At 43.2% G+C, this 21,410-nt stretch overlaps 1 long non-coding RNA gene across 1 annotated transcript; it reads left to right on the forward strand.

The window, feature by feature from the left end:
• The first annotated feature begins 1,588 nt into the window (after positions 1-1,588).
• LOC129046225 (uncharacterized) lies at positions 1,589-16,540 on the forward strand. Its single transcript, XR_008507119.2, has 3 exons — positions 1,589-1,702; positions 12,673-12,788; positions 16,100-16,540. It is a non-coding gene; the product is annotated as an uncharacterized LOC129046225 (long non-coding RNA).
• Positions 16,541-21,410: the final 4,870 nt, after the last annotated feature.

Genomic DNA, 21,410 nt, shown 5'->3' on the forward strand with positions numbered 1-21,410 from the left:
GTGCTAGAGGGAGGGAGCCTGGCCCAAGGGAGAGGAAACCAGCTTCTTCCTGTTCATAGCTTTCCTGCCAGCCTTGCTCCAGGATGCTCTTGACCCTGACAGTGGTCACTAATTCCAGTTTCCAGTTTTCTCCTCTGAGCGGCAGCCCCGGTGGCATCCTCTCCTCCAAGACCCGGACCCCAGTTCCGCAGGGTCCCTCCTGAAAGCTTTGGGGTTCCAGGACTTACAGCCTCTCTCCTTCAATCCCCAAGCCCTTGGGGCGGTGCGGTGGCTGCTTCCCGTCCCACCTCACTGGTCCTCCTCGACCTTTTCAGTCCCCCAGTATCCGTTTCCCCAACTTCTTGTATGAAACCCCTTCTCTTAAAATGACTGGAGTTGATTCTGTCTTTCTGACTAGACCATAACCGGTACAAAGAGAGAGCCAGCCTTCACACAGCTTATCTGTATCAGTCCAGGAAAGGAAACAGACAAGTAAACTAACAAATGCAAGGGGGAAAATGTTCCACTACAATAAATATGGGATGAAAAAGAGACACAAAAGATAGGACACCAACCTGCCCTCCAGGGGAGCCACAGAGTACTTCACAGATAAAGCAGCATCCAGCTGAGACCTGCAGGTAGGTTGGAGTTAGTTAGGGGGTTGATGGAGGGGAAAAGACTGTTCGAGTCCTGAGACAAGAGGGGACATGGTGTGTCTGCATCCCCTGGGTAGGGGAAAAATAAAGAATAGCTGAGACCCAGAGGTAAGACCGCACCTGGTGTGATTGACAAGGTTTATTATGTTGCTAGGACATGCTGTGTAAAGTTGAGAGCGGTGAGCGAGCCATCAGAAAAGTAAGATTTCAAGTCAGGAATAACCTTATTGAAAGCAATTTTAAGGAGTTTGAGGACAATTTAGAGCCACTGAAGAGTTTCAAGCAAGAAAGAGACTTGACCAAATTTGCATTTTAGGAAGATGGATTTGAAGGAGAAATGCCTGGGGGCATCTGGGTGGTGCTGCAGGTAAGCATCTGACTCTTGGTTTGGCTCAGGTCATGAGATCGAACCCCGCATTGGGCTCTATGCTCAGCGTGGAGCCTACTTAAGATTTTCTCTCTCCTTCTCCCTTTGCCCTTCCTCCCCTGCTCTCTCTCTCTCAAATAAATAAATAAAATCTTTAAAAAAAAAAAAAAGGGAGGGAGAAATGCCTGCAGTCAGGGAGACTAGATAGGAGGTTGCTCCATTTACCCAAGGGAGAGATGTCATTGACCTAAGGTAGGGTAGAAGAAGACAGGTTTAAGAGACGCAGTGAAGTTAGAACGTAGTATTATCTGGAGGAAGTAGGTCAGGCAGAGAGAGAGGAATCAGGAATTCATTCATTCAGTAAATATTTCATATAGTTATTGAATATGAACACACATGCATGCACGCATCTGTGTATCAAGAGCTATAGGGTGACGTCATTGAGCAGGTGATACTCAGATGTTTGCCTTGTAGAACTTACTGGAGGATATGGTGCTGCTCCTGGAGGGAAGCGGATCTCTGGGGTCAGATGACTCTTGTATACTCTTGTATAATTTGTTTCTACTTCTATCAATTCCATAGCCTGTGAGACTCTGGAGAGCTCCCTGTGATTTGTGCTAATTCTCAGGATGTACCCTCTACTGTTTCCAAGTTTTTTCAACCGTGAATTCTGTCTCTGCTCTTCACCATGTTGAGCAAGGTAAGAATTTTCATACTTCTTTCCGTAGCTATAAAGTAATTCCTTCTCTCAAAAGCTTAAGCAAGGACAACGTTACTGAGGATGATGTAGATGAGGGGTTCACATCATTCACCCCACAGCAAACAGTCTTAAATCCCTGTTAGAGGAGCATCTGGGTGGCTCAGTCGGTTAAGCGTCTACCTTTGGCTCAGGTCATGATCTCGGGATCCTGGGATCAAGCCTTGAGTTGGGCTCCCTGCTCGGCGGGGAGTCTGCTTCTCCCTCTTCCCCTCCCCCCGCTCATTCTCTCTCTCTCTTTCTTCTCTCAAATAAATAAATAAAAATCTTTTAAAAGTCCTATTAGATATTTCAGCTCTATAAAATCCATTTTGTGACACCGTTCCAAATAGTTCAGAATCAGCGGCAACCTCTCACTTCGTCTTGAATTCAATCCTCACCCTCGAGCACCCTGAAATCCTCCCCATGGGTGTAAGCCTTTTGGACACGTGGTAGACGAAAATAAAGATATGACCCTTGGATGTCACTGAGTATTCCACTCCGATTCTGAAGGGGAGTGAAGACTACTTCAAGGCCAGCCCTTTTAAACCCTGGAAAGGGGGCAAAACTACTGTGGAATGCCAAAGGGTGCTTGTGTGTGTGTGTGTGTTTGTGTTTGTGTGTGTGTGTGTGTGTTTTAAGGGATAAGAACCAACTCTTACAGGTGAGTGGCCCATGGTCCTAACACGAACGAGAGGGCCAACCCATAGCGTTCAAGTCGTGGGTGTTCAACGTGATGGGAAGCACCATGAGCTAACCCAGATGGTGGGCACAATCTACTGGAATTATGCTAATGTCAGCATCTCAGCAGCAAACCAAATTCATTGCAGATGGTTCCAATGAAGAGAAATGTATGAGCAGACCACTTACAGAGAGGAGGCTGAGTGCAGGGCACAAACGAGGGAGGAGGAATTACCCAGAGATGAGCACCAGAAGGAAGCTGTTACCACCCCTGGGGGATTGGAACAGTGGAGGAGGGGCCACCCGGTGGGGGCTACAGTCCAGGAGGGAAGCCGAAGATGAAGCACCCAATCTGGGAGGAAGAGAGGGACATGTATCCTGAAACCTCTCCTCCGCTTTCCAATCTCCTGCCAAGACTTTCCATAGGTTGAACCCGATCAGAAACCATCTGGAAGGAGAGCCTGGGGGTGCTCCAGGACATAGAGCCAAGCAGAGAAAGGAGGTTGGGGGAGAGGCGTTGGCAGATGGAGAATAATCACATAGGGCTGCTATCTGGTAAGAAGTTCTGCTCTGAAAAAGAAAAAAAAACCTCAGTAGTCTCCAGTGTGTGGGTTTAGGACAATTTATTCCAGCAGACACATGCCAGGAAAGACTGGTTGGCAGGAAATCACGGCTCAGAAGGAGGATCATGCAAGGTCCACAGTCTGACCCCAGAGGAGAATAGGCTTGTGGGGTGCCTCTGGAAGAGATGTGACGGTGGGTTTGGGGCCAGGCTCCTGCCATCACTTGTCACCCTTCTGCACCTCACTTTTTGTCATTTCCAGGTTGGGCCACTGCTCTGCTTGGCGGGGTCATAAAGGATTCTGCTGGTATGCATCCACCCCGTACTACAGCTGAGGAAAGTTGCTGAGAGTAGGGTTTACTCTGAGTAGGTTTATAAAACTAGACATCTCGTGCTGAAAACTCTTACTAGGTCACGTCCCTCACGGAGCCATAAAGGCCTGTCCATACTGTCAGAACCTGTGGGGAAGGAGAAGCTCATTTTATCTGCAGAGAAGGGACCTTAGTCCTTTAGGAAAGTTCTCAGGGTTTGCAGAGGGAAATCGGGCTATAATTCCCCATCTTCTGTCCATCTCTCCAAGGGAGAATAGTGTGCTTCTCTTGGGAGGTTAGAATCCTTTAGAGATGTCACTCTGCACCTTTGAATCGCAGGATACAAAGTGGTTTCTCCCACCTTAATTGGTCTCTCTCTGTCCACGTCTCCATCTTTCTTTCTCCCCTGAATTACTACGGTGGCCCTGTCACTGGTCTTAACGTCTCTGGCAGACCCCCTCACCTCCTTCACCATTCTGAGACTGCAGAGATCTTCCCAACACGCAAGTCTCATCAAATCAGACCCTAGCTTCAAACCCTGCAATGATTTCCAATGGAAAATTCTTGGAGATTTTACCACCTGGGCACTATCTGCCTTCCTTCTCATTATTCTGCAACATCAGCTCTCTACCCACCACGGGTGCTCGAACACACACACACACACACACACACACAGTGCCAACTATCATACACCATTTATTTCTCTGTTTCAGCTCTACTGGATACCCCATATTCTTCTTTAAGATCTATGACCTCTTGCATTTTCTGACTTGGGGTATCAAGATGCAGAGACCCCGTTTGGTGCCCCTGGGTGTCCTTTATAAACATCCTGGAACAAAACCGCCTGAAACGTTTGGTACAAGTGAAGTGTGTGATCTTCTCATTAGCTTCTTTCTTTCTTTTAATCATCCTAAAAGGAGTCTCGTAAGTCATGCTTAGGATTTACTGTGGATGCATAGTAATGAAGCCAGTCTCCCGATTTAGCAACACTCCTGGGATCTCTCCGTTTCCCACCGCAGGGCGCAGATGCTGTGCCAGAGATCAGATCATGGTGGAGGCTTGGAAATCAGGGCTGCCCTGTGCATGACTTCAAGTGGGAAGGCCAGACAAAGTCATGTATTCAGGGAAATTTCCCAAGTATTAACAGAGAACAGAGGCCAGAATGTCAGGACACTGGGTTTATACTGACATTTTACTTGATTGCTGTAGAAAATGGAATTAGAAAGCCAAAGATCTCCATTAAATAAAGAGAGGGAAATCTTTTATTAACACAACGGCTATTGTTTCCTGGAAGAAATTATTCTTAAAGAGATACTATAAAATCTTCAGGGGCCAGGCACTATTCTAGATGCTGGAGAAGAGAGAAGTAAACAACACAGACCATGTCTGCAGAGTCTTGATGCAGGACTGGGAGAAAATAAATAGCCAAGTAACTATACATTGTTCAGTCAGCAAATGATAAGAGCTGGGATGGGAAAAAAAAAAGCAGAAGTAAAATGATAGTGTATGATGGGACAGGGTGCCTATTTATGAGGGATAGTCAGGGGAAAAAAAACTCTTTGGAAGGGAAATGAAGTTTGTTCAGGTGGAGGGGACCATGCAGGAAAGGAATCAGCAAGTGCCAAGGAAGGACAAGGAGGCCAGTGTGACCATGTGACGCGGGATCAGAGAAGAAGCAAGTGCTGACTTTCCGTGGACCTTGAGGGCCATAGTGAGGACTCTGGGTGCTGTGGAGTCAAGGGAAGCCACAGGAGGATCAGGGGCAAGGGTGACACGGTGGGCTGTTTTCAGGGGGGTGCTCTGGCTTCTGTGTGTGGAATGTTGACTGTGGAGGGAAGAGAGCAGCAGTATGGACACTGATGAGGAAGAGATCACAGGTCTGTGCAAGATGCTCACACAGCTTGGACGAAGACGTCAGTGGTGTGGGGTGTGAGGCGTGGCCCTACTCAGAATGGATTTTGGAGGCAGGTTGTTAGGACTTCCTGTTGGATGGGATGAGAGTAGGAGGGAAAGAAAGGAGTGAAAGATAATTCAAGATATGTGTCCTGAGCAAACGGACGAATGGTGTCGCCATTTATTGAGAGAAAGACACAACCAGATCTGCAAAATTGGGGTGAAAATTAGGAATGTGCTTTGGATAGTTTAGGTCTCAGAAGCCTATTAGGTACGATAGTGGAAATGCTTACTGGGCAGCCGTATATGCAAATCTGGAACTTGGGGTGAAGATCAGGACTGGAGATTTTTTAAGGCGGGTAACTTCAGGGTGTATCTCAGAATTAGTATTATGGGTTTTAATTTTTAAAAGACCTTTAGGGTATAAGGATAGAGAATGGAGGAGGGCTGATGTGTTAGAGCAGAAGGGAGAAGAGAGTACTGCCGAAGAGACTGAATGAATAGCCGACATGCTAGGAAGAAATATGTCACCTTGTAGGGTTCTAATGTACCCTTGTGGGGTTCTGAAAGTCACACGAAAAAAATGTTTTAAGAAGGAGGGAATAAAAAATAATTTTTTTTAAATCACATCAATCAGGGGGCACCTGGGTGGTTCAGTCGGTTGAGCATCTGACTCTTCATTTCAGCTTAGGTCATGATCTCAGGGTCATGAGATCAAGCCCCGCTTTGGGCTTAAAGCTCAGCATGGAGTCTGCTTAAAGATTCCCTCTCTCTCTCTCTCCCTCTGCCTCTCCCCCCACTCTCTCAAAAAAAAAAAAAAAAAAAAAAAAGAAAGAAATCACATCAGTCAGAATGGCTACTATTTAAAAAAAACAACATAACAAGTGTCGGTGAGGATGCAGAGAAATTGGAACACTCATTCACTACAGATGGGAATAAAAAATGGGGCAGCAGCTGTGGAAAACAGTTATCATGGTTCCTCAAAAAATTAAAAATGGAACTACCATAGGATCCAACAATTCCACTTCTGGGTATATATACTCAAAGGACTCAAACAGATAATTGTACACCTATGTTCATGGCCACATTACTCATGGCCCAAAGGTGGAACCAACCTGTGTCCATGTTATTCAGCCACGAAAAGGAAAGGAATTCGGACACCTGCTACAATATGGATGAAACATGAGGACATTCTGCTGAGTGAAATAAGCTAGTCACAAAAGGACAAATATTGTATCATTCCAGGTATATGAAGTTCCTAGAGTTGTCAGATCCATAGAAAGTAGAATGGTGGGTTCCAGGGGCTGGAGGGAAGGAGAAATGGGGGGCTATTTTTTGACAGGTACAGAGTTTCACTTTTGGAGGATGAAAATAGGTCTGGAGATAGGTGGTGATGTTTGCATGATGCACACACACTTAATACCCCTGAACTGCACTAAAAAAGTAACCCACGCTAAAAAAAAATGTATGCTCGAAATTTTTAGCCAAAATCATAAATTTTCTGCTATGTATGTTTTGCCACAATAGTTTTTTTAAGGATGATTTATTTTTCAACAAATATGCTGGGACAATGGATATCATTTTTTTTTAAAGAACAACTTAGATTCTTATCTCATACAATAAACAAAAATCAACTCAAAATGGATTATAGTTCTAAATTTAAGAGCTGAAACTGTAAAAGCTTTTGAAGAAAATGTATGAGAAAATCTTATGACTTTGGGTTAAGCAAAGATTTCTTAAATATGACATTGAAAGCACATAATCCATAAGATTAAAAAATTAATAAGTTGGACTTAAAAATGTCTCTGAAATGACACTGTTTATTTCTTTTTAAAGATTTTATTTATTTATTTTTCAGAGAGAGAGAGAGAGAACGCACAGGCAGGGGGAGTGGCAGGCTCCCCACTGAGCGGGGAGCCCCATGCAGGACTCGATCCCAGGATCTTGGGATCATGACCTGAGCAACCAAAGGCAGCCGCTTAACCGACTGAGCCACCCAGGCATCCCTGAAATGACAGTTCAGAAAGTTTAAAAAAAATCACGGGAGGAGAGAAAATACTGGCAAATTACATATCTGAGAAGGGCTTTCTATCCAGAATATGAAGAACGTGTGTTAATTCAATAATAAGACAAACAACCCAATTAAAAATGGGCAAAAGAATTAAACAGACAATTCATCAAAGAAGATATATGAATGGTTAATAAACTCATAAGGAGATGCTCAACACAATTCGTCACTGGGGAAATACAAATTAAAACTATAATGAGATACAATTAACATCTACAAGAACAGTTAAAATCCAAAAGCTTGACCACACCAAATGTTGAAACCCTAATGCGCTGCTGGTGGGAATGGATAATAGTATAACCACTTAGAAAACAGTTTGGCAGTCTGTTAAAAAGTTAAGTTTAAACTTACCAAAAGATCTATCAATTCTACTTCTTTAAGATTTATTTATTTATTTTAGAGAAAGAGAGCGAGTGAGTGGAGGGAGGGGCAGAGGGAGAGGGAGAATCCTGAAGCTGATTCCCTGCTGAGCACAGAGCCCAACACAGAGCTCAATCCCAGGACCCTGAGATCATGACCTGAGCTAAAATCAGGAGTCGGCAGCTAAACCAACTGAGCCACCCAGGCTCCCCCTATCAGTTCCACTTCCAACTATCCACTCAAGAGAAACAAAAAGTTATGTGCATACAAAGACTTGTAGGAACATGTTCATAGGACCGTTATTCATTAGGGCCAAAACGTAGTAACCATCCAAATGCCCATCAAGTGGTGATGGGAGATCACTGTGATAAATTCACACACTGAAATACTATCTAGCAATGCAAAGGAATAGATTGATACAGATTACAACATGGTTGAACCTCCAAAGTATGATGGTGAGTGAAAGGACACATACTGAATGACTCCATTTGTACAAAATATTCACAGAAGGCAAATCTATACAGATGGAAGATCGATGGCTATTTGAGCTGAGGTGGGAGTGGGGTCTGACTGCAAATGGGCACAGGGGACTATTTCCCGGTAATGGGCATGTTCTTCATCTGAATTCTGGTGATGGTTGCACAACTTTACACATTTTCTAAAAATCACTGACTTGCATACTCAAACGCCAGAGAAGCAGACCCCCCGCTGAGCAGGGAGCCCGATGTGGGACTCGATCCCGGGACTCCAGGATCATGACCTGAGCCGAAGGCAGTCGCTTAACCGACTGAGCCACCCAGGCGCCCCCCCAAAGAAAAGATTTTTAAAAAGAGAGGGTGCTGTGTCCTAAATGCTGCTGGAAGACATGCGAAGAAGAAGACAGACAAGGACATGCTGAGCATTTGTACCCTGACGAGAAAGGTTTGACCTTTAACTTTATAAGTTATCTGCCTCCTAACATTACAAATAGCCCATATGCACACCAGATGACTTAGGACAGAGAGTTCAAACAAAAAGAAAGAAAAAGAAAAATCACACATAATCCACTATTAACATTTTGGGTGATTCAACTTTTGAAAACTTTTGTAACATTTTGGCTGATTTAGTTACGAACTTTTATATAAAAAGGGAATAGAGGTTAATGTAATATATGGATAGTGATTTGTACCCTTCCTTGGTTGTTATCTACATGTTGTAAACATCACTCACTGCCAACAAATTTATTCTTTTTTTCATCTTTTAATTTTTATTGCATGTTATTCTCCATACTGCAGAACAGATATATTTCTATAGCATTGTTGTTGACGTTTCATTATCACCGACTGCCTATATAATCAATATGTCATCAATGTGATGTATCTATGGTAATTTTATGATCTGTAAGTATGACCAGCAATATGTGTGTGTGTGTGTGTGTGTGTGTGAGAACAAACTCATAGGAACCCTCACCTCAGACTTGGTCCATTAGCATTCGAAATGTCCTAGTATGAAAACAGCTTAAGGTTGGCAGATCAAGGTAAGGGATGTTAGTCATACCCAATGGGGAAAAACTGAGAGCTGTCCCCCTAAGGTCAGGAACAAGACAAGAACATCCACTCTCACCACTTCTATTCAACATAGTTTTGGAAGTCCTAGCCACAGCAATCAGGCAATAAAAAGAAATAAAAGGCATCCAAACTGGTAAGCAAGAAGTAAAACTTTCACTATTTGCAGATGACATGATACTCTATATAGAAAACCCGAAAAACTCCACCAAAAAACTACTAGAACTGATAAATGAATTCAGTAAAGTCACAGAATACAAAATCAACATGCAGAAATCTGTTGCATTTCTATACATTAATAATGAAGTAACAGAAAGAGAAATTAAGAAAACAATCCCATTTACAACTGCACCAAAAATAATAAGATGCCCAAGAAGAAACCTTTCACCAAAGAGGTGAAAAACCTGTACTCTAAAAACTATAAAACATTGATGAAAGAAATTGAAGACGACACAGAGAAATGGAAAGACCTTCCATGCTTATGGACTGGAAGAATAAATATTGTTAAAATGCCCATACTACCCAAAGCAATCTACAGATTTAACACAATCCCTATCAAAATACCAAGAGCATTTTTCACAGAACTAGAACAACAACAACAAAAACAAATCCTTAAATTTATATGGAACCACAAAGGACCCCAAATTGCTAAAGTGGTTTTGAAAAAAAAAATTTTAAAGAAAGCTTATGTTCACACAAAACCCATAAAAAATATTTTAGCCAATTCACATTTCTTAAACACCATTATTTCACCAGTGAAAATCCACTTTTAGCATTTGTTGTGTTAATTATAACCAAAGACCAATGTCTCGACCAAAGACATTGATCAGAGGTAAAAATAACCAAAGGGGCACCTGGGTGGCTCAGTTGGTTAAGCAACTGCCTTCGGCTCAGGTCATGATCCTGGAGTCCCGGGATCGAGCCCCGCATTGGGCTCCCTGCCCAGCTGGGGGTCTGCTTCTCCCTCTGACCCTCTTCCCTCTCGTGCTCTCTGTCTCTCATTCTCTCTCTCTCAAATAAATAAATAAAATCTTAAAAAAAAAAAAAAGATAACCAAAGACCAATGTCTTGACTAAAGACATTGATCAGAGGTAAAGATAACTAAAGCACTTCTCTTAGCTCTTTCTGGCAGTGGGCTTCCTAATTAGAATACTAGCTCACCACTCCTGGGGTGTGAATTCCTGGTGAAAGCAAGTAAGTACAACTAAGGTAAAATCTAACACACACGTAACTATGGTGAAGTACCCTGTTTCATGAATCTAAGCCACCAAGGGTTTTAAGATACACTATTATTTTATGCATCTCTTACAAAAAGTAAAATGGTATCAATTACAATTTTAAGACACTATTGACTGTAAGATACATCCTGGTATCAGAAACGTTAAAATGTGAAACAAAAATGTGTGTCTTAGAGCTGAAGGCAGAATTAAAACTAAAGTGTAAACATTGAAACACTGGATTACAGTGGTCCATGTATTAGGCTCTGTCCAGATATGGTTCCCTGTCATTTCCCCCAACGATGTAGAGAAGGGCCTCCCCATCTGACTTCTAGGTCTTCAAGCAAAATCCAGTCCCTTGGTCCCCCTCTTCCTACCCTTAAAGGGATTTTTCTCTGATGGACTCAATGTCTATCGAATAACATTGTTTGAATAACTTTGAACTTAGAAAGGAGTGTTTCTCAAACTCTGGGTTGTAGAAGCCCTTGGGTTGCTTGTTAAAAACGCAGATGCCCTGTGGCCATGGGGTCCAAGGTCATTGGAATTCGGGGAGGTGGTACCAGGAATCTGCATTTTAACAAGACTTTCCAGGATAGTCCAATGCATATCAAGGCTTAAGGACAACTACCCTGAAGGAAAAAAAACATGACTACTCCAATGAAAATGCTCTCTTGCAAAAAATGGAAATTAGAAACATCACAGACTCATCCAAATTTAGAATGCACACCACACTTTGCAGGACAGGGATAATAAATTGAGGCAGAAACTGGCGAGATGCTCACCAGACCAATTTCTTCCCTCTGTGAACAAGTTATATTACATTTTCCAGACTTCCGAGCAGTGGTGAGAGATATCCTTTTGAATTCTGGCCAGTGAAATATGGGTAGAAGGCATACTGACCACATTCAGACTTGGCCCTAAATGTCCTCTGAGATTCTCCACTTTTACCCTCTTTGCATTTCAGCCATCAGAACGCTGAAGATCTGGCTATGTTCTTAGAGTAAGGAAACAATGGTACAATCAAAAGGAGAAAGGATTTTGAGTAGCTGGGAAGAGAGCTCTAACGTATAAAAATCAAGGGGAATTTGGTCCCACAGTGGGGAAGCCATGATGGGTATGCTTAGCCATATTCCGTCTGGTCTACCAGTGGATGCGTCTGTCCCCACTTACGCCCCACTCCGGAAAGGTACTAGCTCAAGAGACTTTCATGGTAAATCAAACCAGGAAAATTATCATCAGGCAGACAACGTGTCAGGGAAGGAAAGGACAACCATTAGAATAAGTTCAAGGGGATAAAGGAGGTAAAAATTAAGAGAATCGAACACCTCAAACAAAGTGGGGTTCTGGGGAAAGGCTCTTAGGAGAATTTAGCAGAGGGAGAGCTGATGTTCATCCGCTAGGCACAGGTTTGACTGGTTAATCATATCCAGTTTCTAGACTGACTGGTATCTGACCCTTCTGATTGGTTGGTGTCAACGACACAAGGAGGGAACAGTTGGTAAATATTCTATTCCCATTCTCCCAGATGGGATGGGGGAAGAGGGCACACAGAAAGAAGGCAGAGTATCTGGAGTGGCTTTTCAGAGCTGCGAGCACTCAGCAGACAAGGGAATAGCTTGGAGGAGGAGCTCACGAGAATCCTCAGACAGCATGAGAGGGCTTTGGGAAGCCTTGTCTATGGACAACTGCCTTGTTCCATAATGTGGGATTCCCAGCCTCCTCCACCCATGTTCTGGCCCCCTCCAAACCCCCATGGTGGAAGATTCCAGTATGCAGTTCTGTATTACCAAACGCATGCCGGGCAATCAACTAAGTTGGTGGCGGGGCGGAGGTTGGGGGGGACGGATGAATTATGGAGGGTCTCTTGGCTTTCAAAATAATGCAGCCATTTAAATCACCGGAGGAAGCCAAATGGCTGAATTCTGATTATTCTTTAGAATTCTTAGGAAACAGCCTATGGTAGTGTGCAAAAGACCAGGGAAGGAGGACTGTCCGGGAAAAGCCCCTGTGGTCAAACTCTCTGCCAAGAACTGACAGCAATAACTAAAAGACGGAATTCATTAGGGGCGCCTGGGTGGCTCAGTCGGTTAAGCATCTGCCTTCGGCTCAGGTCGTGATCCCAGGGTCCTGGGATCGAGCCCCGCATCGGGCTCCCTGCTCAGCGGGAAGCCTGCTTCTCCCTCTCCCATTCCCCCTGCTTGTGTTCCTGCTCTCACTGTCTCTGTCAAATAAATAAATAAAATCTTAAAAAAAAAAAAAAAAGACAGAATTCGTTAGTCTCTTTCTCTTTCTTTCCAGATCAGTTGCCAGTTTTCCCAACACCATTTGTTGAACAATCTACCCTTGGCTTGTGATCTGAAATGCCAGCTTCATCGTGAGATGTATTCTCCTATGTTCTTGGATCTATGACTGAGGTTGGTATTTTGTTTCTTTTTATTCTCTGTGAAGTACAGAGCTGGAAATATATCTCTGAAATCAAACCAATCAATTACATTATTCAGATCTCCAGCCTCCCTATTTTTGCCTATTGATCTGTCAAGGATTTAAAGAAGTATAATAACTTCCTGAATTTTCCCATGAATATCAAATATTTTGCTTTTATATGTTTTGATGCAACATTATTCCCCAGATAAAAGTTTGTGTCAGTTACATACTTATCGTGAATTGTTAATTTTTATCAAAACAAAATGAGGCTCCTAGTTTTCAAGTCATAACCACAAAAGGTGGTTTGGTTTCCGTTTCTTCTCAAAATCATGGCAAACAACCAGGAGAAACGGAAAGGTAAATTCCATCATTGATGAACCCAGACTTCTACGGCCCCAAGTAATATCACTTACACGAAACAGGAACGTGAGTGACTGCTAACTGGCTTAGCAATGAGAGAAAGTTCCATGGCCCTTATAGCAGAAGGGGAACTGGTGAGAAGTAGGTTAGTATTGCTTAACTCGAGTGCTGGAAACCCTTAGGGATTTGGAGAAAACAAATACCAAAGAAGCCAGAGGTGAGGTAGGGTTGACAACCAGAGGATTATTCGAAAGTTTCTGTGAGAAGCAATTAGATCCAACATCCCCTACCCTACCCAGCACTATCCTACACAGACAAGGGGGCCAAGGGCAAGCCGGCCCTAAACGTGCCACTTTCGCTGCTTGATTATTTTAAATAAAATTTACATAAGAGTCAGCCTGAGCAGGAAGGAATTTCAGGCCCTCCTCCGTGCCCCTGAAAGCAGGAAATAAATCTCCGGTGGGAAAGGTGCCCTCCCTGTACTAGGAGGTAAAGAGACCTCTCCTCATCCCCAGAGGTGGGACATTCAGAGCTCAGCAGTCTGTATAAACAACCTTGCTACTTTTTACTCATTTACTCCCCCAGCCCAGATTCTGTTTAGAATTCCTCACTAACTGAAGCTGCCAAAGTTGAGTTTCCTCTGTCCTGTCAATTCCTCACGGATTTACTGTCTCTGTCTAAACAGTATAAAAATGGCCCGCCTTGGTCATTTCTTTGGGTCTCAATTTCATTATCAGGTCTCCATGAGCACGAAATAAAACTGTACTTTTTTCCCCTGTTCATCTGTCTCATGTCACTTTAGTCCAGCTGGAAGACCTCAAGAGTCAAGAAGATTTTTTTCCTTCCCTTCAGCAATTGTCCCCCAAAATAAAGCAAAAGACAAATGCTTTAAAAAATGGAACCCGAGAGCCTTTAAACTCAGAAGCATTAAGGACAGAATAGGGTTGGGGTGAGTATGGGGAACTGAAGACCAGAGAATTAGGCAATAGTCTGTTTACTGAGTTTCCCACCAGCCTCTGAATTCTGGGAGTGAGCCTCGGAGAAACCACTCCTGTCTGCACACAGCCCCAGAAAAGATCTACCTACGCTGACATCCAGGTTCCCAAGGCTCCCAAAGGAAAAGCCAGGTGGCCAGGTGTTTACCATATGATGGAGTTAGTAACTTTAAGGATATTGTAATCAATATCCTCAGAGATAAGAAAATGCAGTGGGTCTGTGAAATGGGTATGGGATGCTGTTTACGAGGGGACCAGAAACAGCCTTTGGAAATTAAAAATGTGACAGCCGTGATGAAAAGTTCAGCAGAGAATCCGGAAAACAAAGTTGGAAGGTCTTGAAGAAAGAACAGGATTGTTGAATAAAAAAAGGGGGATTAAGAGGTACAAACTTCCAGTTAAAGAGTAAACAAGTCATGAGGACGAAAGGTACGGCAGAGGGAATATGGTCGATAATGTAATAGAACCGCCTGGTGACTACACTTCTCAGGGTAAGCAGAGTAATGTATGAAATCACTGAGTCAATATGTTGTGCATCGGAAACTAATATAATGCTGTACGCTAATTATACTTCAATTAAAAAAAAAAAAGAAATAAACAGGAAGAGAGAGTCCTCATTTTACTACAGTTTCCAAAACCAAAAATCAAGGAAATGTACGGGACCATATTAACAAAGGAACAATGAAATTCACCTCCCCAGAACTGGGAATTAGAGCTTCCAGATTACTTCTTAGCAGATGTTCAGCACAATGGGTGATAAAATACTCACGTCAATACACACAATAGTGAAATTTCAGAACCTCGGGATAAAGAAAGGATCCTAAAAACATCCAAGGTGGGGGTGGGAAACAGGTCACACACAAAGGACGAGTCATCAGAATGGCATCAGACTTCGAAAAAGCAGGAGATAGACAGCAAAAATCGGAGAGAAACCTATTCCAACCTAGAGCCCTAGACTGGCAAGATTTTCAATCAAGTGCTAGGCTAGAAATGCGAAAGTCTAAAAAAAATAAAAAATAAATAGCAGCCATACATCATTCCCCCTTTTTCCTTTCCAGAAGGCAATTGAGGATATGTCCCCACAAAATTATCTAGTAATTCAAGAAAATGAAAGAGGATTTGGGGAAGTAGGGGAAATGGATGGAAGGCAGTGACGAAAGTATGGCCCCGGGGGGGACAGTTGTCTTCAAGCCTGGAGAACCACTGGAACAGAATGGGTCGCCCAAGGAGCGATATCTCCTGAAAAAGGTTTGCAATGGCAGATCATGTGACAGATTTAACACGGAAATAATGTTGACAGATATTTTACGGAGCTTAGTATTCACGGAAAAAGCCAAAGCTCAAGAAAACAACAATAACAACAAAGCAAATGAAAAATAACGAGGCAAGCTTTAACTCCAGGCGAAACAAAAACACGTACCGAAGGAAAATACTCGTAACGTACGGCTGGTTAGGCAACTAACACTATTCACATAGTGCTGATAATAAAAACATGGTTGGTTCCTTTGCCAATTTCTACAACTTTTCTTTCTTATATCAAAACCTTGACTGGCTAGTGCCTGTCTAAACATTCTTGCAATAGTAGATTGCCTTGCAGTTAGAGTGCCAATGTGACATAGTACTTCCGAATAAGGCACCTGCTAAGGGCTTCTGGAAAATTGTTCTTTTCCCTTCTCCTCCTTATTTGTTTCCTTCCTTCCTTTTTTCCCTGCCTGAAACTCAGATACAATATCCGAGGTGTAGCAAGCTATCTTGGGACCATAAGCATAAAAAGAACAAGTGCAAAACAGGAGAACAGAAAAATGAAAACAGCCTGAGCTCCTAATGATATCATAAAACCACGAGCTCCACACTTGACTGCCTGAAAGCCACTGTTCAGATGGTTTTCTGTTATTTGCACATTCCTTTTTTTTTTTTTTTTAAGATTTTATTTATTTATTTGATAGAGAGACAGCAAGAGCAGGAACACAAGCCGGAGTGGAAGAGGGAGAAGCAGGCTTCCCGTGGAGCAGGGAGCCCGATGTGGGACTCAATCCCAGGACCCTGGGACCATGACCTGAGCCGAAGACAGACGCTTAATGACTGAGCCACCCAGGTGCCCCTATTTGCACATTCCTAACTGATACAAAATTGGATATGGGCACATTCCCCAAATGGAATATGCCTCTACATTGTGACATCGGGAAGAATGAGAGCAGCTAAGATGGCTGTAAAATAATAATTAAAAAAAAAACCCACCAACCTCTTTGTTGGCATTATAAAAAGTCACTATTACTGATCAAGTGAGGTCAGTTTATGTCCACTAATGTTAACATTGAACTGCAAATAAGAAGCAGCTGTAAGAGTTGAACAATGTTGCCTTTAAAATATTGGATGGGAAGGAAGGAGTAGGAACAGATACATTTGTTTTATCTTTTGAGAATTAAATAAAAGACTATGCACACGCTTAACTTCTTTGATTAAAAAATTAAAGCTAATTAAGAAGACAAAAAAACCTTTGTCTCGTATACTGTCTTTGACTTTGGGTCTTTGTCTTCTGTTAATATGGAAAGCTCTATTTTCCATATTTCTCCTTTTTAAAAATCTAACAGTCATGTCTTTTGCCCATATTTTTATCTTAGCCTGTTCGGATAATTTTATTTTAGGTGTGTAAGTTGTAAATTGTAGATGCTCAGGTTTGGGGTTTTGACCCCATCTGTCTGTCTTCTGGCAGAGAATCTTGATCCATTTGCTTTTATTGATATGACCCCTTCATTTGATCTTTCTTCTGCCATCTTTTTCTGGGTTTTCCACCATTTTAAGTTTTCTTTGCTTTTGGACTACATAAATGGATTTAACATTTTGAGAGACACACTCCATTTTAGCTGTCCTGACTCTTATCTCTAAGTTGCTTTTTTTTTTTTTTTAAAGATTTTATTTATTTATTTGAGAGAGAGAGAATGAGAGACAGAGAGCATGAGAGAGAGGAGGGTCAGAGGGAGAAGCAGACTCCCTGCCGAGCAGGGAGCCCGATGCGGGACTCGATCCTGGGACTCCAGGATCATGACCCGAGCCGAAGGCAGTCGCTTAACCAACTGAGCCACCCAGGTGCCCCTCTCTAAGTTTTTTTAAACATACTTTTCAAAAGGCACTTCTTAAGCAGTATTTCCTTAATCATCTGAATGAGGACTGAAACATTCACTTATCCAATTTTTAAGTTTAAGATAGGATGTCAAATTTTCCCTTTTTTTTTTTTCTGCTTTTCTCTTCTACCTCTTCTTTTCTTTCCCTTATGGTCCACATTTACCGCCCCCCCCTTTTTTTTAGTAGGCTCCATGCCCAGCCTGGAGCCCAACGCAGGGCTTGAACTCATGACCCTGAGATCAAGACTTGAGCAGGGATCAAGAGTCAGACGCTCAATTGACTGAGCCCCCCAGGAGCCTCTGTACTTTTTTTTGCAACTTATTTTTGAAATTTTGCATTCTTTCAACTCACCCACGCTTATATCCGTGTAGCAAACCCTATTCCATAGATTGTGCTAGACAACAGATTTAGAGACAGGAACATAATCCCTGCCTCCTCGGCACTAGAGAAGCAGTGATAGTCCAAGGCAAGTAGAATGGACCCAGGAGAGGCATGCAATCTGGACTGGTTTCTCAGGGAGGACTTCCCGGTGGAGGTGACACTTGAGCTGGATTTGAAAACATGATGTTGATGACTCAGCCCGAAGAGTGGGGAGAGTTCTTTCCAGGGCAAATAGAACAGCCTATGCAAGAAGATGCCTTGGGTTTTGGGTAACTGCTCGCAGCTCAGTGTTGCCAGAACGCTGTGGCTGGTGTGGAAGCAAAGGTTCAGAGAGGTGCAACAAAAGACCATCTCCCTGGGTCACAAATGGCCTTGAAGGTCGCTCTCAAGAGGGTGCATCTTACGTTTGATGCACATGGGACAGGAGGGAGGGTAGGGTTGGGGATGGAAGATGGCAGGCCTTTTATGAAGAGGTTTACAGCAGAGGTGATGAAATGAAGAAAAAGAACTGGATCAGGGCAAAAGAATAGAGTTGGGAGACCTCAAGGTGATGTCCTCAGAGGGAAAGTGAGGGGGCCATCTCTCCCAAACTCTCTGGTCCCCCTCTTCTCCAGCTCCATAGAGAGCTCCACTGGAAACAGAATAAGACTTTCCAGTTTATTCCAGGAAGAAATATCATCTCTGAGGACTCACTCGTCCCAGTGCCATGGTTTGAATGAGCCATCTCTTGAGGAGTAGAGGATTCAGGTAGAAGGTGAGAGAAGGTAGACATAGCTTCAAACCCAATTTAATGAGCCCCGGAGGTTACAGAGGAGCTGGGTCAGCTCTCTTTCCCCCTCGCCTGAGATTCTCACTCATGTTGTCCTTCATCTTCCCCCCACTTCCCCTGGAACAGAGATAACGTAGGAGCCAGTTCAAGATCTGGATCAATGAATTCAATTCCAAAGTCAATTGCTAAATTGCCAAATTTTAAATCAATACCCTTCCTTTTATCAATGTGTCATCAATGCCAGTGTGCTATTCATTTCAGATGTACGACACAGTGATTAGACATTCTGTACGTGAAATGATGCTCACCAGGATGAGCGAAGTCACCATCTCTCATTGTGGAACATTATTCCACTATTATTGACGAAATTCACCATGCTGCTCTTTTCATAGGTCTTTCATCTTTTCCACAGAGATAATTTAATAAGGTTTGGAGATGTTAGTTAGGAGTTAAAGCAACAAACATGATTTCCTAGTGAATCTCAGGGTTTTCAGAGCAGCGTGGTGGCTAGGGGGTGGTTGAGCACTGATGAGATGAGAGTGGGAGTCCTTAATTTGGTATTCCTGATGGCACATTTGTTGTACTTTGTCTCATTGTCCCGCGGTCCCTGGGTATTCTGTTCTTTCTCATCATTTTTTCCCCTGGAAGTGTCTATTGATGTCTTCAAGCTCACTGCTTCTTTCCTCGGCTGAGTCCAATTTATCAATGAGTCCATTGAGAGCTTCCTTCATTTCTGTTATGGTGGTTTTTTTTTTATCTCCAGCATTCACTTTTGGTTCTTTTTTAGAGTTTCCATCTCTTGGCTTACATTACCCATGTGTTCTTGCATAGTGTCCACTTTCCCATTAGAACCCTTAGCACACAAATCACCATCATTGTAAATTCCCAGTCGGACCATTCTAACATCTGTGCCATGTTTGAGTTTGTTCGGATGCTCGTTCTGTCTGTTCCATCTGTGAGCTGTTTTTCGTTTTGCTTTGTTTCTCTTTTAGTCTCCCTTGTCGGGTTTTGCTGCATGTCAGACAGGATGAACTAGGTCAATGGGTAAAAGGAAGATGGTACTGGATCCTGCAGACTTTTCTTCTGCTGGGCTTCAGCCCCAGTAAGTTGTGATTCTCTGGAATCACAACTGTCTGTCTCTTCCATGTTGGGGGTGGCAGTTTGCTCTTTGATGTCAATATTCTGATAGATCTAAGAAGAATTGTTGATTTTCGGCTTGTTCATCTTCCCTCTTGTTGTGTGGATGGGAGAAATGAATTTTAAGCCCCTCGCATGTTGGCCAGGAAGCCTAAAGAGGTTCCTAATTTGGGATTTTGTTCATTAGGCATATAAACAATATTAAGGAAGCTGGTTTTAGAATTTTGGAATGAGACTTTTTAACTGCTAATTTTGATTATTACTTGGTGAATGGCAGGAAAGAACTAGGCTTTTGCCTTCGCATGAGGATGTTTTCCTAGATCCAGTCCTTTTCTTATAGACCCATAGAACTTTAGAGGACTGTCCCTCTCATTTTAAAGATAAGCACACTGACATTTTCTCTAGATCACACAGCCAGCAACAGATCTGGGACTTGGGTCCAAGTCTCCTCCTGACGTCAGTTCAGAGTTCCTTCCCTGGCCTGTATGTCTCCCTGGTCTAGGCTCCTGAAGATGAGGGGCCTCCATTAACCTTCGTTAACCTTCCTTCACAGAGATGATAATCTTAACAGCAGAGAACCTGGAGGAGGGGTATGAGCGGCCCCCTGGGGGGTGGGAGTATGGAGGAGATACTAGGATGATTCTGAATGAGGAAGAAGCATCCTGAGTGGAAGAAGATGTGTTTTGAAAAGTAAAAGGGACTTGGTGACTACAAGAAGGTAACAGTCACCTTACTGCTTACTCCCTGGAGCTCAGCACCCTGCCTTCATCCAGACATTGTCTGCACACTGATGCCCTCTAGTGGTTAGAAGGAAGAGCTCCTTCTCCCAAACGTGCGATGGGAAACCAAGCTTGAGCCCCCAGGAGGGGAAGAAGAAGTCCCTCCTCCACCCCTCTCTTTGGTTCAGAGATTGGTCTAACCGGGCTTTTTCCTCTTGATAGACCCTTTAACTTCTTTTTATTAAGCAATCCAAAGACATTTAAGAACGTGAATGAGGGAGAGCATTCCCCCATATGGAGAACCGTATGTATCTAAGTGTGAGGCTGGGGGCAGGCGAGCCATAGAAAAACACACAAAACCACACAAGCACAAATACGCACACCTAGGGTGGATGAAGGCTCGTAGGTCTTAGAGGTTATAAAATTTGTCAATCTCCCTTTGATAAGCACAGAGCCTTGGAAGAGTCCCATTCATCAGCCTCATTGAATAATCTTCACACACACCCATTTGCTTGTGCACATACCTGGAGGAAATAGAGGTATAAAACAGCTATTTCAGTTTTTTACTATTACCCCTGAAATCCTATACATACTGAGAATGGCCCGCCATTTTCAGCAAAGGTGACTTCAAAGGAATCACCTTTGAAGGCTGTGCACTTACTCTTATAATGTTGCCATTGTTTAGAATGTATCTAGAATGTTCCTTGGGATTGCCTTCAGATTCTGTGACATATTCCTTGGAATATCATTAAGGATAACACCAGTTATCATTTAAGTGCAGACTGATTGATTGATTGACAAATCTGCATGGAGCCAACCCTGATAAGTACTAAGATGGATAGTCGAGCTGGCCAGCCAATGTGGTTTTTGGTCAAGAGTTAAGAGTCTTTTTGTGATTTATCAAACTCTTTTTTTCTTTGCTTTGCTTCAATCCTATTCTGGGAATCCGTTCCCCTGAAAGGAACTCCAAGGAGGCTCGCATCCTCCAGCTACAGGAAGGACCGCTGACTGGGGGTCCAACTGCTGGGCTGTCGGATCCCCTCACTCACCCATGGGCTGCTCCCAGCTCAGACTTGGGTGCAGCAAGGACACGTGGGCAGCCCCCTTCCTAGCAGGGACTCCTCCAGT

Source organism: Mirounga angustirostris, unplaced genomic scaffold (assembly GCF_029215605.1).
Source record: "Mirounga angustirostris isolate CCGP_5_RB_7025 unplaced genomic scaffold, mMirAng1.0.hap1 SCAF_17, whole genome shotgun sequence".
Lineage (NCBI taxonomy): Eukaryota > Metazoa > Chordata > Mammalia > Carnivora > Phocidae > Mirounga > Mirounga angustirostris.